The following is a 16,585-nucleotide window of genomic DNA, read 5'->3' on the forward strand; positions in this document are numbered from 1 at the left end:
AATAGTTTTCTGTACTTACTGTCTCCAAATTGTGTCCCCACTTCTGTCTTGAATCAACTCCAACCAGGTTTCTATTACTGCTATCTCTGTAAAGTGCACTTTAAATGATCACAAAAGATACACTTTGTTACACGAAATGGTCATTTCTGAGTCCTAATCTTATTTGATGTGGCAGTAGCATTGAAGTATTTGTTTTTTTTCTCCTCAAAACAAATTCTTCACTTAGCTTCCAAGATACCATTCCCTCATGCATTTACTCTCATCTCTCTGCCCATTTTTAAAAGACTTTTTGGTTGTTCCTCCTCATTTTACCAACCTAGAAAGTCTGTAGAGCCCCAAGGCTCCCTCCTTTAACAATGGGGGTTTTGAATCTCCACTCTTTCCCTAGAGTTTCCATAGTCTCATGGCCTTAAATACCCTGTCCAAGGTAATGATTGCCAAATCGTTATCTCCTGCTTAGACCTCCTCTCTGGATACTCAAGTATGCAAGTGGTTTCTTGCCATTTTCTTTTCAATGTCTAATAAGCATTTTATGTTCAATATGTACTAAATAAACATTTTGATATTTGTCCAGTATTATCCAACCTAAGGGGCTCTTTCTTAAGTATTTCTATTGAAAGTCAAAAGTGATTCCATTCTTTTGGTTGCTTGGGGGAAAATATATATAGCATCATCCTTTTTGTCCTCTCCCTCTCTTACTCTACATATTGAGACTGACAGCAAATCTCTGCCTGACTACTCTTTACCACCATCACTGCCACTACCCTACCCTACCCTACCCTAGTCCACATCATCCTCTCTCATCAGGGATTTTGCAATAGCTTTTCACATGACCATCCAATGACCCATGCCTTTGTAAGATACCTTCTCCTTGTTTGGGAAAGAACCCCTAATTTGCTGCTAAACAACAGAACATGACTAAATAATGCAATAGCTCAGTTTGCTGATAAAACCCTATAATTTCTCCTATTATTATGTTACATCATAGGCAAATGTGAAAAGATTTGGGAGACGTAAGTAAGGTCTCTAATAAATTGAATTATTCAGATGGAGAGCATCCTGGTGGGCCTGGCTTAATCAGACAAAGTTTTACAAAGAAGTCTTAGAAGTCAGAGATAGAAATCAGATTCCCCTCATAACCTTGAAATAAGCTGCTATGTTTGGAGAGGATCTTGTGGCAAGGAACTTTGGGAGTCTTCTAGGAGGTGAGAGCAGAATCCAGTTGACCTGTGTCCTATAATCAGAAGAAAATAGATTTTTCCAATAATCTGCGAAGCTTGGAAGAGAATCATGAGCTTCAGATGAGAACATAGCCTGGTTAAAATTTTAATTGAAGCCCTGTGAAGGGAAAGATTTGGTTAAGACATGCCTGGATTTCTAACCCTTGGAAACTGTGAGATAATGAATGTGATTTTGTTGTTGTTGTTGTTAACTAGCTATATTTGGGTAATTTATTAACAATAAAAATAATACAACTCCCTAACTGGTCTCATGAATCTCTAAAATTACAACTCTCTTAACATTTTATACTTCTCTACTCCTTTAGTTTTTTTTTTTTTTTTTCAACGTTTATTTATTTTTGGGACAGAGAGAGACAGAGCATGAACAGGGGAGGGACAGAGAGAGAGGGAGACACAGAATCGGAAGCAGGCTCCAGGCTCTGAGCCATCAGCCCAGAGCCTGACGCGGGGCTCGAACTCACGGACCGCGAGATCGTGACCTGGCTGAAGTCGGACGCTTAACTGACTGCGCCACCCAGGCGCCCCTCTACTCCTTTAGTTTTATCTTGACTTTTTAAATCAATTAACGTATTTACACTTAATTATCCATTTTGTGCATTCTCTACCCTAAGAATAGAAGCTCTAAAAGAATGGGGTTTCTGTTGATTTTGTTCAATGACAAAAATTCTTAATACTTACAAGCACACCTCGTTCATGGTATATGCTCAAAGAGCTTCATAGAAGAAAACACTGTATCTGTAATAAACACTGCTCTAGAGTTCATGGATCCTAGAAAATTCCAATGTCTATGTTTCTTTTGCTATAGTTTGCCATGGAGAGCAGATCGGGGGAAAATCATTTCCATTTTGAGTAGATTATATGGATTTTCACCTAGTCTATTGTGTAACTGTAGAGATTAGAAGGTAAAATTTATTTATCTTTACACTTTAATACTTCATAGAGGCGCCTGAGTGGCTCAGTTGGTTGGGCAGCCAACTCTTGATTTCGGCTCAGGTCATGATCTTGCAGTTCATGGGTTTAGGCCCTGCATCGGGCTCTGTGCTCACAGTGTGGAGCCTGCTTCGGATCCTCTGTCTACCTCTTTTTGCCTCTCTCTTTCTTTCTCTGTCTCTCAAAAATAAATAAATGTTAAAAAAATTAAAAAAAATAATGCTTTATAAATAGTACTACAGAGTGCCTGGGTGCCTCAGTTGGTCGAGTGTCCAACTTCAGCTCAGGTCATGATCTCACAGTTCAAGCCCTTCATTGGTCTTGCTGCTGTCAGCACAGAGCCCACTTCTAGTCCTCTGTCCTCCTCTCTCTTCCTCTCCCCCACTCACATTCTTTCAAAAATAAATAAAACATTTAAAAAAAATAGTGCAAGATAACTGTGTGTTTTGCCACTTAATTTTAGCTCTTGCATCTGGAACATACACAAAAGTAATGACAAGAGTGGAAAGTATACATTATAACTAGTCTTAAATATTCTCAGATTTAGCTACAAACATTGATCCTAACTAGTTAAATGGATAATTGCGTCATGCAATGCTTATAATTTTCTACAAAAAATTATATTAGCTATAGCTTATAAAAACTCCTTGAAACTAATCCTATAAATCTAATATCTAGAATAATCTTTTTATTTACTTCTTGATGTTAGGAAAGTGATTGCTAACATTAACAAAAGTTCTTAGGGACAGGACTGCTGGCCAGTCCAAAGAAAAGAACAGTGTTAGACAAAATGATTTTTGACAGATACAAATTCTGGCAGACAGCAGTACAGACACAGAATAAAGGCAAGATAATAAGGCAAGATAAAGAAATGGAAAAGAACAATAAACAAGGAATGAAATAGGAGAGTACACACAATTACATGCATGAACAAAGGAACTGATTATCAAATAGCACCATTCAAGAGATTATAATAAAATAATATAATAACAATTATAATAATAAATGAACAATTAAAAAGATGGATACATCAGGGTTCTGAGTAGACATAACTAAAAACTAAATTATTGACATGATGAAAATTGCTAAGAATGGAAAGTAAATTTTTATAATAGTAAAAGTAATTTTAAATAAATAAAATTAAAGAAAGAATGAAAAAAAGAAATAAAAGAAAGAAAGAAAGAAGAAAAGAAAGAAAGAATAAAAGAAAAAGAAAAAAAGAAAGAAATATCAAAGAATCAAAATCAAACATAGATAGGTGGTGGTCCCGAAGTAGAGAAAAAAAACAAAACAAATTCAAAACTAAAAGCTATTTTGGGAGTAAATAGTAAATGAAGATAAAACAGAATATTCCTTATTACATTAAATGTCACAAACTAAAGAAAATGATGCAAGAGACTACTGCATATTATATAACATACATATAATTGCACTAGATGATATACATGCAATTGCATTAGAATGCATATATTTATATATTTATAATATACTGTTATTAGAATATCTATTATATATCTAAATGCATATATATTTAAATGATGTTGAATATAAAATGCAATGTATGCCATATAATATCTTTGTATTCTATACACTGTTAAAATCAAGGACAGAGATAAGGTTTCCCTGAGGAGACAGAACAGTTTAGTCATGCAGGAAAGGCTTAATTTAGCTTATTTTGCAAGGCTAACTTGACCTGGATCATTTCTTGCTTGTGCCTCTGGAAATGGTAAGCAAAATTTGAACTGTTTCTCAAGGCTGATATGAGATAACCACTCAGAATTATAATATTGTAACCAATCACTGTGAAGAATCAACTGCTCACTGGTTTCTTACTATACAACTGCTTTATAACAATATACCCCTGGGCCTCATTCCATGTTCTGGTTTAAATGCTTCTGGTTTGCAAACTGTCTTTTCGGTGTATGCATAATAAATGTTTACTAATTACTACTTTAGTGATTCACTGGTTTTACTTTGGCTATTTTGAACCTTTTACAATACCTATATATATGGATACTAATATACAATATATAATCTCCAGAGTATGTTACTTAAAATGAAGGATATTTTGGAATCCTACGGTGTCCAAGTAGAAAATAAAATTTCTAAATCAATGAAAAATTAGATAGTCCCACATTCGTCCAATCCAGATTAATAAAGAAAAAGAAAAAAAATCCACATTCATTTTAGGATTCATTATGACCCTTTCAGATACTGAATATACTATAACAGTCAACTAAGTAGTAAATGAAACATTACTATACTCCTACAGTAGTAGTTGAGAAAAAGATTGATGTAAAAAGAACAGTCAGAAGTATATCTAAGAAAAAAAATAGACACTTAATACATGATATTATTGGAATTTTACACGATTTTTTAGAAGACAATTTATTTTAAATAAATTGTCCTGGGACAATTGACTACTGTTATACTACTACTATTTTTTATTTTTTTATTAAAAAATTTTTTTTGACGTTTATTTTTGAGACAGAGAGAGACAGAGCATGCACGGGGGAGGGTCAGAGAGAGGGAGACACAGAATCTGAAACAGGCTCCAGGCTCTGAGCTGTCAGCACAGAGCCTGATGCGGGGGTCGAACTCACAGACAGGGAGACCGTGACCTGAACCAAAGTCAGACGCTTAACTGACTGAGACACCCAGGCGCCCCATTATTTTTTAAGCATGTTAGATAAAACAACAACAGCACTGTATTACTACTTCATTCTCTGATAGGCTCCTTGCTTCCCTCTGTACTCAAGCTTGGAAAGTCTTTTTTTAATTTTTTTTAGAGAGAGTGGGAATGGGAGAGAGGGGCAAAGGGAGAGAGAGAGAATCTTTTTTTTTTTTTTAATTTTTTTAATGTTTATTTTGGGGGGGGTGAGGCAGAGAAGAGAGGGAGACAACAGAATCAGAAGCAGGCTCCCGTCTCAGAGCTGTCAGCACAGAGCCTGACGTGAACCTCCAACAAACGGTGAGATCATGACCTGAGTGGAAGTTGGACACTTAACTGACTGAGCCACCCAGGTGCCCTGAGAGAGAATCTTAAGCAGGCTCCACATTCAGCCTGAAGCAGGGCTAGATCCCATTACCCTGAGATCATGACCTGAGCCGAAATCCAGAGTCAGATGCTCAACTGAATTAGCCACCCAGGAGCCCCAGAAAAGTCTGTTCTCAACAGAGCAGCCCATGTGGTAATTTAAAATCATGTAATGGATCATGCCAATTTCATCTCAAGTCATTCACCTGTCTTTCCATCTATTTCCATTCATTAAAGATAAAGTCAAATCTGTAAATAGTGCTCAGGTGCCTAAAAATAATCCCAGTTTTCTGTTACCTCTCTGATCTCCTTGCTGCTACTCTTCCCCATTGCTTCCTCCAGTCTACCCACTCTGAGCTTGTTGCTGCCCCAGACACCTACCATGTGTTCCTATATCAGGGTTTGCTGTTTCTTTTACTGGCAATTCTCTCTCCACGGAGAGTCCTGATGCCTATTCCCTCCTCCTTTATGTAGGTCCAGCTTTCTCAGAGAAGAGTATCAGCTTCTCCTTTTGTTTGAACTAGGGTATCAGATCCTAAAGGCCAACACCTTTCTAGTTTATTCACTGTACTGCTATATCTCCAGTATTTATTTCTGAGTCTGGCACAGAAAAGAGTCTCATAAAATCCTCTCTTCAATACATGTACAGATAAATGACTAAATGAATGAGTGAATAAACTTTATGTTTTGACTTCTTCTGCTTTCATATTTTTGAAACCAAAATCACCCAGCTTGTATAAATAAAAAGTATGGTTTTCAAATGTTATTATTGTTGAAATACTGTAATTTCAAGCAATTTAAAATAAAAAAAGCTGCTAGGCAAACAGAAATAGAGATATTATAACAAAGATGAAATATCAAAAGTGACTTTTTTTTCCCATTTAGACTTCTATTGGAAAAACTTAACTCTAAAGAAATGGAATAATCTGACCTAATGGTGAGTATTGCAGTGTGTCTAAAGCAATTGTGGGTGGGAAGTTACCAAAACAGAGAAAAGGTTAATGAATTATCATCTCCCAGCATTCATTTTCCCAGTAAAATTTTGTGTGCTGAAAGAGGTATTTCTCCCACCTCAAGAGGGTATACAATTTACTTTGGTGCACAATTTTTTTTTCCCTAGAATAGAAATCCCATCTAGAAAGGAGCCCAAGGCTTGCATAGATAATACTTTCTCTAGGTTCAACAAGTGTCCAATGAGTAAACTTAAGACATTTTTCCAAATACCTTGCCATCTTGGTCTGGGTATTAAGAATATATATCTCAAACCCTTGCCTGTGACAGTGGTCCTTTCTCCCATTGCTTGGGGACATAACATATCTTATTTTAAATTTAATTCTGGATAATTTATATCTCTAGGATTGAGATAAGAATTGAGATCCTGAGCCAAGGGTGAGTATCATCTTCTTCATTTATGAGCTGTGATTGACCCCTCACTGTCTTCTTTCTCACTCTTTAATGGGTTAAAGGTAGGTGCTCTTGGGGCGCCTGACCGGCTCAGGCGATGATCACGCGGTTTATGGGTTTGACTCCTGCGTTGAGCTCTGTGCTTGGCAGCTCAGAGCCTGGAGCCTGCTTCAGATTCTTTGTCTCCCTCTGTCTCTGCCCCTCCCCTGCTCAAGCTCTGTCTCTCGATTTCTCTCAAAAATAAATAAGCACTAAAATTTAAAAAAAACAAAAAACAAAAAACAAAAAACTAGGTGCTCTCATTGCCTGAGTGGTTAACTACTACACTTTGTTCAAACTCCACTTGCGTCTTATAGCAGGTTGTTTGACCTGACTACTAGTGATGGCATTAGTTTCCCACCTGTGTTCTCCTCATGATAGTTTATTTCTGCAAATTGCTTTGTTTTCTCTGCTCCATTGTCTTCCCACCTTAGGACCCTAATAGACACAGCCACACCTGTCCTTTGTGAGATAGAAAATAAACTGGGTTCCGTAATTTTTAATTCCTTGGCAGAAATTGTTCCCCATTTTACAATTTTTGAAACATCACTCGAGCAGGGTGACTCTTCCGTTCTGTGTTCCCTCAAGGTTTCTGTAAATTGAGCTGAGATTAATTGCATACTGAGCAAGGCTCTCCAATATTTCACCCTTGTTGTACACTGCAAAACAGAAATAGATCGTTCTCTTGGGTTCTTTCCTTGTGAAAGAAATGAGGATAAGAGCCAGTGGCAAAATTCCTGTCAAACAGGAATTCTGTTGAGGAAATATAATTTAAAAAAATCTTCTCCAAACCCAGAAAACTTCTCTGCAAAGATAGTAGAGAAAGAAAACAGTTTTACTATTGAATAAGCATTAAATCGGAATGGGATATACATCACAGGCAATCTAAAAACATCTCATGCCCTTATAAAGCTGTCTTAGTCTGGTGAGGCTACTATTACAAACACACCAGGGATTAGTGGCTAACTTCCTGTGGGCACCTTGCTCTAAGTTGCAAAACTACCTTCTGTAATAAAAATATAGGAAGTTTGCTTTTCCTCCGGATACAGCTTATTGGCAAATGCAGGTGGTCAACCCAATTATCAGGTAAAGTTGGGATGAACAATGTGTGACAAATGGTACTGTTAAATTTTCTTACATAAGGACTAGTGATTGCTTATCTTAAGAACACGTGTGTAGGGGTGCCTGGATGGCTCAGTTGGTTGAACATCTGACTCTTGATTTCTCTCAGGTAATAATCCTAGGGTTGCGGGATTGAGCCCTGCCTCAGGCTCTGTGATGAGTGTGGAACCTGCTTAAAATTCTCTCTCTTACCCTCTGCCCTTCTCCCCACTCATCCTCTCTCTCTTTAAAAATAAATTTAAAAAAAAAGTGCACATATTCTCCAAAGTTTTGTCCTCACCATTTTTTAGGGGTGCCCAACTCTTAGTTTTAGCCCAGATCATAATCTCATGGTTTATGAGATTGAGCCCTGCATCTGGCTCTGTGCTGACAGCATGGAGCCTGCTTGGGATTCTCTCTCTCTCTCTCTCTCTCTCTCTCTCTCTCTCTCTCTGCCCATACCCTTCCCAGGTTCTGTTTCCCTCAAAATAAGTAAAATAAACTTAAAAAAAAAAAAAAGAACACGTGTGTAAAGGGCTGTATCTGCTTGGCAACTGTTATGGACCAAATTTTGTGTGCCCCCCAAATTCATATATTGAAATCGTTCTACCCTCAATTTGATGGTATTAGGACAAGGTGTCTTAGGCTGGTAATTAGGATTAGGATTAGGATTAAATAAGGATGGAGCCCTCATGAATGGGGTTAGTTGCATTATAAAAGTCATGAGAGGCAGGGCAGGGTACCTGGATGGCTCAGTTAGTTAAGTGTCTGACTTTGGCTCAGGTCATGATCTCACAGTTCAGGAGTTCAAGCCCTGCATCAGGTTCTGTGCTGACAGCTCAGAGCCTGCAGTCTGTTTTGGATTCTGAGTCTCCTTCTGTCTCTGCCCCTCCCCTGCTTGTGCTCTGTCTCTCTCTCTCTCCCTCAAAAATAAATAAAAACATTAAAAAAAATTTTTTTTAAGTCATGATAGAACTTGCTTCTCTTCTCTTCTTTGAACTTGGCTTCTCTCTGCCATGTGAAGATACATTGAAAAGTCAGCAGCCTGCAGCCAGAAGAGGACTCTCACTAGAGTCTGACCATGCTAGCATCATGATTTCAGACTTGCAGTCTCCAACAGTGAGAAATAAATTTCTGTTGCTTATAAAAGCCACTCAATCTACGGTGTCCTTCTTATAGTAGCTCAAATGGACTAAAAGCAGTTTTATAAGGCGATGAGATTCCTTTCTGTCTTTTCAATCTCTTAGCAGATTGCCTGTGATATGTATCACATCCTGGTTTAATGTTTATTCAGTAATAAAATTGTTTTCTTCTTCTACTACCTTTCTGGAAAAGTTTTGTGGGTTGGGAGAACATCTTTTTAAATTTATTTCCCCAGCAGGATGCAATGTCAACAAAAATGTTAATAAAAAATTAAGCAGGTAAATATCCCATGACATAGTTTTTTAAGTCAGTTTTCTCAAGAAGTTGGGTTGGTGGTGCTGGAATTTTGCTGGTGCAGGTAAGTTTCTGCCTAATTTTGCAAAGTTCCATGTAACCTTGAGTCTTATAAAGCCCAAACACTTCACCTGAAACTTTAACACCTTTGCCTAGTAAGGGCCAAAAAAAAAAAAGTCTTTAGAAGTTCATTGATACTGAGGGAACAGTTTCTGACTATATTACCAGTACATCTGCTATATTTTTCCTATAGATTTCTTAATAAGAAAACCAGGCAACATCAATACAAATTTGCACTGTAACCATGCAGTGATGGTTAAAATGTGGATATGAACAATCAATTCAAAACTTAGAGAGAGGAGAGAGGGAGGTCTGTCAAGGCCCCATACACAGAAATATAAAAAAAGAGTAATAACATAGTTTATTAAAGGTTGAAATGTGCATTCCTTCAGATTTGATTCAGCCATAAGCAAATAAAAATGATAAAACTATAAATCAGTGGCCTAAATAAATAACATTTTTTGTCTCATGCAACATAGAGAAGTTTACTATTTTTTTCATAAAGAAATTTTTTTCTTTTCATATATTTTTCTTAAATGAGGTATAATTATATATTTATATTTGTTTCACATGTATAACAATGATTCGATATTTGTATATATTGTAGAATGATCAGCACAATAAGTACAGTTAACATCCACCGCCATAGAGATTTTTTTCTTGTGATGAAAACTTTTTAAGACTTACTCTCTTACAGTGTTTGTACCTTTGACTCACTTCACCCATTTAGCACACCCTGCATGCCCCCTACCCCCTACCTCTGGGAACCACCAATATGTTCTCTGTATCAATGAGCTTGTTTTTTGTTTTTTGTTTTTTTTGTTTAGTTTTCAGATACCACATATAAGTAAGATCGTGTGGTAGCTGTCCTTCTCTGTCTGACTTATTTCATTTAGCATAATGCCCTTGAGGTCCATCCATGCCACAAAAGTAACGTTTTTTTCTTTTTAGGTTAAATAATATTCAGTATACACACATCACATTTTCTTTATCCTTTCATCATTTCTTTATCCGTTCACCTGTCAATGGACACTTAAGTTGTTTCCATATCTTGAATACTGTAAATAATGTTGCAGTATGCATAGAAGTGCATATATCTTTCAAGTTATTTTCTTCAGATAAAAACCCAGAAATGGAATTACTACTAGATCGTACAATGGGAAAGATCAGTCTCATCAATAAATGGTATTGGGGAAACTGGACAACAAGCAAAAAACAAACAAAAAAACAAAGAAATAAAACCATTATCTTGTACCATAATATTATATTAACTTAAAATTGGTTAAAGATTTGAGTGTAAGACCTGAAACCATAAAAGTCTCAGAAGAAAACATAGGCGGTAAGCTCCTTGACATTGATCATGGCAATAATTTGATTTGCCACCAAAGGCAAAACCAATGAAAACAACACTAAATCAATGGGACTACATCAAAATAAAAAGCTTCTGCACAGAAAAAGAAATAATCAGCAAAATGGCCGAACCAACTGAATGGGAGACAATATTTTTGCAAGTTACATATCTGATAAGGGGTTAATGTCTAAAATACAGAGAAAACTCATATAACTCAATAGCATGGGGCGCCTGGGTGGCGCAGTTGGTTAAGCGTCTGACTTCAGCCAGGTCACGATCTCGCGGTCCGTGAGTTCGAGCCCCGCGTCAGGCTCTGGGCTGATGGCTCGGAGCCTGGAGCCTGTTTCCGATTCTGTGTCTCCCTCTCTCTCTGCCCCTCCCCCGTTCATGCTCTGTCTCTCTCTGTCCCAAAAATAAATAAAAACGTTGAAAAAAAATTTAAAAAAAAATCCCAAATATTCCATTTGAAAAATAGGCAGATGATCTGAATCAATATTTTTCCAAAGAAGACATACAGATGGCCAACAAGTACACGAAAAACATGTTTAATATCACTAATCATAAAGGAAATGCAAATCAAAACCACAGTGAGATATCATTTCATACCTGTTAGAATGGCTTTTGTCAAAAGACAAGAGATAGCAAGTGTTGGCAAGGATATGGAGAAGGGAACCCTTGTGCACTGTTAGTGGAAATGTAAATTGGTAGCCACTATGGAAAACAGTAGAGAATTTCCTCAAAAAAAGTAAATAAAAATAGAAGGTTATTATTCTTAAACCAGATAGGCTCAGCACTTCTACTGTCTTCAGAATTCTGTATACTAAAGGAAGAAAAAAAATTGCTAGATCTTAGGAAATCCAAAAGGATTTTTTTATACCAATTCCTCAGGGCAAGGATTGCTTCCACTTACACATTTACGTAAGTAGTAAGCTATCCTTTTTTTTCTCCCAGAATACAGAATATCCTTAAGATGATTTGGCATTTCCATCTCTAGGCAGAAACCAGCTTGGCACAATTGTTTCCAAATTCCAAAGCACCAGAACTTTTAATAAGTATACTCAAAAAACTACTAACAAGTGGCCTGTATTTATTGCAATGCCTAAACTCTTATATTGTAAAATGATTCTTTAGTTCATATTTGTTTTGTTCCCTTGGAACTTCAAAATTGAACTCATTAGTTCATTCTTCTTTTCTTTTCTTTTCTTTTCTTTTCTTTTCTTTTCTTTTCTTTTCTTTTTTTTGGGGGGGGGCAGATACATTATTCTTAGATTTTGCAAGTTTACAAGAATTGGCGATTGAGCTGCAGGCCCCAATTTTTCATCTCTATCATCATCTGCTTTCATGCCATGGACTCATCTCAAATCATGTATTTCCCCTCACCTTGTATTTCCCCATGACTTAGCCTTGGTTTGGGCCATTTTGCTTTGACTAAACAGGAGTCCTTCTGAGTCTTGGACTTAAGCTTCCAGTGATTCTGCTAGAGAATAATATACTTAGGAAAAGATAATACACTTGGAAAACCTACTGCTTCTAAGAGGATAGAGCCAAACCATCATCAAAGATAAACACAGGTAAGCGCAACCTAGATCAGCTCCTTGTGAACTGGCATGCATACAGATGAATAATACAAAATGAATTTGTTTTAAGCCACTGCATGTTGGGATATTTAGTTACATAGTGATACCATATTGATACACTTAAAATTTTGTTTTGCTCTCTCAAAATATCTAGGTTTCATTTCAGTAACTGGAACCCACTGAACACTAATACTGATTTAATAATTGGTGAAATCATTATGTTAGTTTCCATCCTGTGGAGATCTAAGAGTTGCTAGGAAATTCTGAACAGGATTAAAAATTCCTTGATTTTGACATCCTGATTCCAGAAGAAGACTTTCATTCTAAGAGATTCTCACTACTTTCTGGAAAACTTGGTCTGGGTTCTGGAACTTTCAATATTTCCAACAAATGCCCCTGAAGTCCACTGTTACTTGTGTCAATAACCATCTATCTTTTTTTTTTAAGTTTATTTATTTATTTTTGAAAGAGAGAGAAACACGAGTGGGGTTGGGGCAGAGAGAGGGGAAAGGAGAGAGAATCCCAAGCAGACTCCACACTGTCAACACGGAACCCAATGTGGGGGTTGAACCCATGAACCATGAGATCATGACCTGAAGCTGAAGTAGGACACTTAACCGACTGAGCCATCCAGGTGCTTCAATAACCATCTATAACCTGGGAATTAATTAATTATTACAGATACCAAGTCATGGGAATAAAACCCCTACTCCTGTCAAAACAAAACTTACAATCTCCAAATATATGGTACCAGAAACAGTTGCACAGTTATTTGGTGAACCCAACTTCTCCAAACCCATTCCAGAGTTCAGCAATGTTTAAGCTGTCTAGTGTGTAGTATAGTAGGAATTGATGGGAGTTGTCTAGAAATGGATTCTACAAAGAACAGGACCTATTTGATCAGAACCAGGCCCCATCCTTTCTTACTTTCTTTAGCATCATTTGCCCTATTAAGATACCCTTCATCCCAAGGGTAGACAAACCCTCAGAACACCGTGAGGCTTCAGTGCTACTTGCCCAAGCAAGTGATTAAAGGCAATCAAGGGGCTGTTCATATATTTCAAATTATGACCGTCAGTAGCCACACACTAAGAGGTTTTATTTATTCAATAGAATGCAATTATCCCAGCATTTTTCCTCAATTTTGTACAGGCTACTGCTAAGGGAAGTTTGACAAACAGTGCAATCAAGTTAAAAGCCATAATGAATACTACTAGATAGAAGAAAAAAAGAACAAAACTGGTGTGGTGATACAAGGAGATGTTTAAGAGCATAGACTCTAGAGGCATGTTACCTGGGTGTGAATCCCAGTCTGTTACATACTTGCTTTGTAAATTTGGGTTATTTATTTACTCTAATTTACTGCTCTGTCTTTGTAATTTACTGATCTGTAAATGGGATAAATATAGCATCTACTACATAGGGCTGCTGTAAAGATTTAAAAAAACTCCTGTATCGATGGGCACCTGGGAGGCTCAGTCAGTTAAGCCTCAGACTTCAGCTCAGGTCATGATCTCACTGTTGGATCAGTGGGTTCGAGCCCCATGTCAGGCTCTGAGCTGACTGCACAGAGCCTGCTTCAGATCCTCTGTCTCTCTCTCTCTCTCTCTGCCCTTCTCTGTGTGCTCTCTCTCTCAAAAATAAATAAACAGTTAAAAAATAAAAATAAAAAGCTTATATCTATAGTGTGCTTACATGAGTTGGCATGTCGCAAATGCTTTGTAACTTTTAGCCACTGTTACTATTGCTGCTGCTATTGTTGTTGCTATTGCTGTTATTATTAAATACAGTTCATAAAAAGCAAAGTTTTAAGTTGTTTACAATCACTCAATTTTCACTAAAAAAGTTGGAAAACAGAAGGAAAACAATCAATTCAACTGTTTCTTTTTATTTTTTAACGTGGTTACTCTGAGATGTAAATTACATTACATATCTGCTGGTCACTGATGGTGCATGACCTCAGCTGAGCCAGGAGTGTTTCTCAGAAGGCTGGCAGTTTTCCAGCCTTGCTCATTCTCCAGAGCTCCATGGCAGCTAATTTGAATCTGCCTTGTTCTCAAATTTCACTTCCTATCACTTCCCATTCAGTCTCTGCTAATCACCTTATCTGCATTTCCTCACATAAAGTCACTAGCCACTCAGACCTGTGTGGGGATCATCTTTTGTCCTTTTCACCTCTGCTCACATCAGAAGAAAATTCTTGCTCTTGTCCATGCCCAGCCAACATCTTTCTGTTTTTTTTTTTTTTTTAACTTCTCTCCTCTGGCAGTAATCTCCTCACACACTGAATCTTTCTCTAATACTTTCAACGTCTCCATATTTAGTGGTTTATTACATTTATTATTAGGATTTTAAAGACACAAGCTATCAATCTCAATTCCTCCCCTCCCCCCCCCCAAGTTATCCATCTACCTGTCTTCCTTTTTACTGAAACAGAGCTTCAGATGACCAGACACACTTCCCTATCAATTCCTTTCTCTCTAGTTTGTGACAAGCTAAATTTGCCTTTTGACTTTATAAAGTATCTACTTACCAAAGTAACTAAGCATTCCTACAGCTATTTCTCATTTCTTTTCTTAACTTCCAAGAACTTGGGATCATTGACTACCACATTTTTCTTGGCTTCTGGAAGAGCATACTCCTCGAGTCTGCCTCTGACTGACACTTTGGTGTTTTTTTCACACAAATGTTGCTCTTCTTCAGAGTTTTACTTTGGTAACTTTTAACTTTATATCGTCTTTCTGAGTAATATCACCACTCTTATGGCTATAATAAGAATCTCTACACTGTTGATTCTGAAATAAATATCTTCAGCTCAGATCATAATCCTGTACACAAGATTCATGCATCCAAGTTATCTCTAGTTTACTTCCAGCAGCACATAAAAGATATGGTGGCAGGCAGAATAATGCCCGCCCCCACCCCCACCACCAAATGCCCAAGCCCTGATCCCTGGAAAGTGTAAATACATGGTCTTACAAGGCAAAGAATCTTTGCAAATATAATCAACATTATAAACCTTGAGAGGAGGAAGGTAGCCTAGATTATCCAGGTGTGCCCAATCAAACCAATGAATCTTCACAACAGGTAACATTTCCCATCTGTAATCAGAAAATGATATGATGATGGAAATAAGATCAGATTAATGCTATTGGTGTTCTGTAAATGGGGGGAAAAACACAGATGAAGAAATGCAGATGGCTTCTAGCACCTGAAAAGGCAAAGAAATAGTATCTCTTTTAGAGCTTTTAGAAAGGAATACAGCTCTACTGATATCTCAATTTTAGCCTAGCGAAAACTGTATTGGACTTCTGACCTACAAAACTGTAAGATAGTACATTTTTCCTTATTATAAGCCACTAAGTCTGTGGTAATTTGTTACAGCAGCAAAAGAAAGCTAATAGATTCCACATTCAAGAGGAAATTCACCAGTTTTATCCTCTATGAAACAAACAAGCAAAATAAAACAAAACAAAACAAAACCAAAAAACAAAAATAGTAAAAAGATAGAAAAATAAAACTTTTTTTATTTTGATTTATTATCTTGGAGAATGGCATTATCATTTCCTTACTGACCAAGTCAAAAATTGGTTTTAAATTTGCTTCCTCCTTGTTCATCATTCCTCACATTCAAATATCCACCAAGACCTATACATGTATGGATGTGTACACACACACACACACACACACACACACACACACACACACACAAATCTACATGTCATCCTTCTTTCCAATTACCATTTCCACATTAGGGAGCTCCATCATCTTTAACATGAATTAAGACCACAGCCCTTGAAATGATCTGCCTATTAATTATCTGGCTCCTTATAGTTCACCTACTATATCCCCTACTTATAGTAGTACCTCTCCAGGCTATTACTTTCCTCTCCATTTGCATCTCTAGCAACAACACTATTCCTTATACTGAACTCCAGTAATTCTGAACTGTTCTCAGTTTCTTGGGACACTGGAGTCTCCATCTTGCCTTATAATTTTTCTAGGAATTCTCATTTCCATTTTTCTTTTAGATTGTCTATTTTATATTGATGAATAGCAGTGTTTTTAAAAATACATGTTCCAAATGTGATTAATTTATTAATTATGTGTTATACAAAAGTCTTCTTCCCCTGTGATTCATTTATTTATTTTTTTTTACTTCGTAGGGTCTTTTGATGAATATAAGATACACAGTTTAAAGTGGTCCAACTTCTCATTTTTTTATGATTAGTGCTATTTTTCCAATGTAACAAATATTTTTCTACCTTAATGTCATAAAAAAAAAAACCAAAAAAACAATGGTTCCTATATCTTATCTGTAGATATATAATTCTTCTTTGGCTTAGAACTCTAATTATTCCCCCTACACCGTGACCAAAGGCATTCTAAGCTACTACTTTTGTAATTA

The 16,585-nt window shown here is 36.8% G+C and overlaps 1 pseudogene; it reads right to left on the reverse strand.

Annotated features, from left to right (window-relative positions):
* LOC101092490 overlaps positions 1 to 16,160 on the reverse strand; it is a 135,281-nt pseudogene extending 119,121 nt beyond the window's left edge.
* Between the last annotated feature and the right edge of the window lie 425 nt (positions 16,161 to 16,585).

This window comes from Felis catus, chromosome F2, assembly GCF_018350175.1.
Source record: "Felis catus isolate Fca126 chromosome F2, F.catus_Fca126_mat1.0, whole genome shotgun sequence".
In the NCBI taxonomy this organism is placed as follows: Eukaryota; Metazoa; Chordata; class Mammalia; order Carnivora; family Felidae; genus Felis; species Felis catus.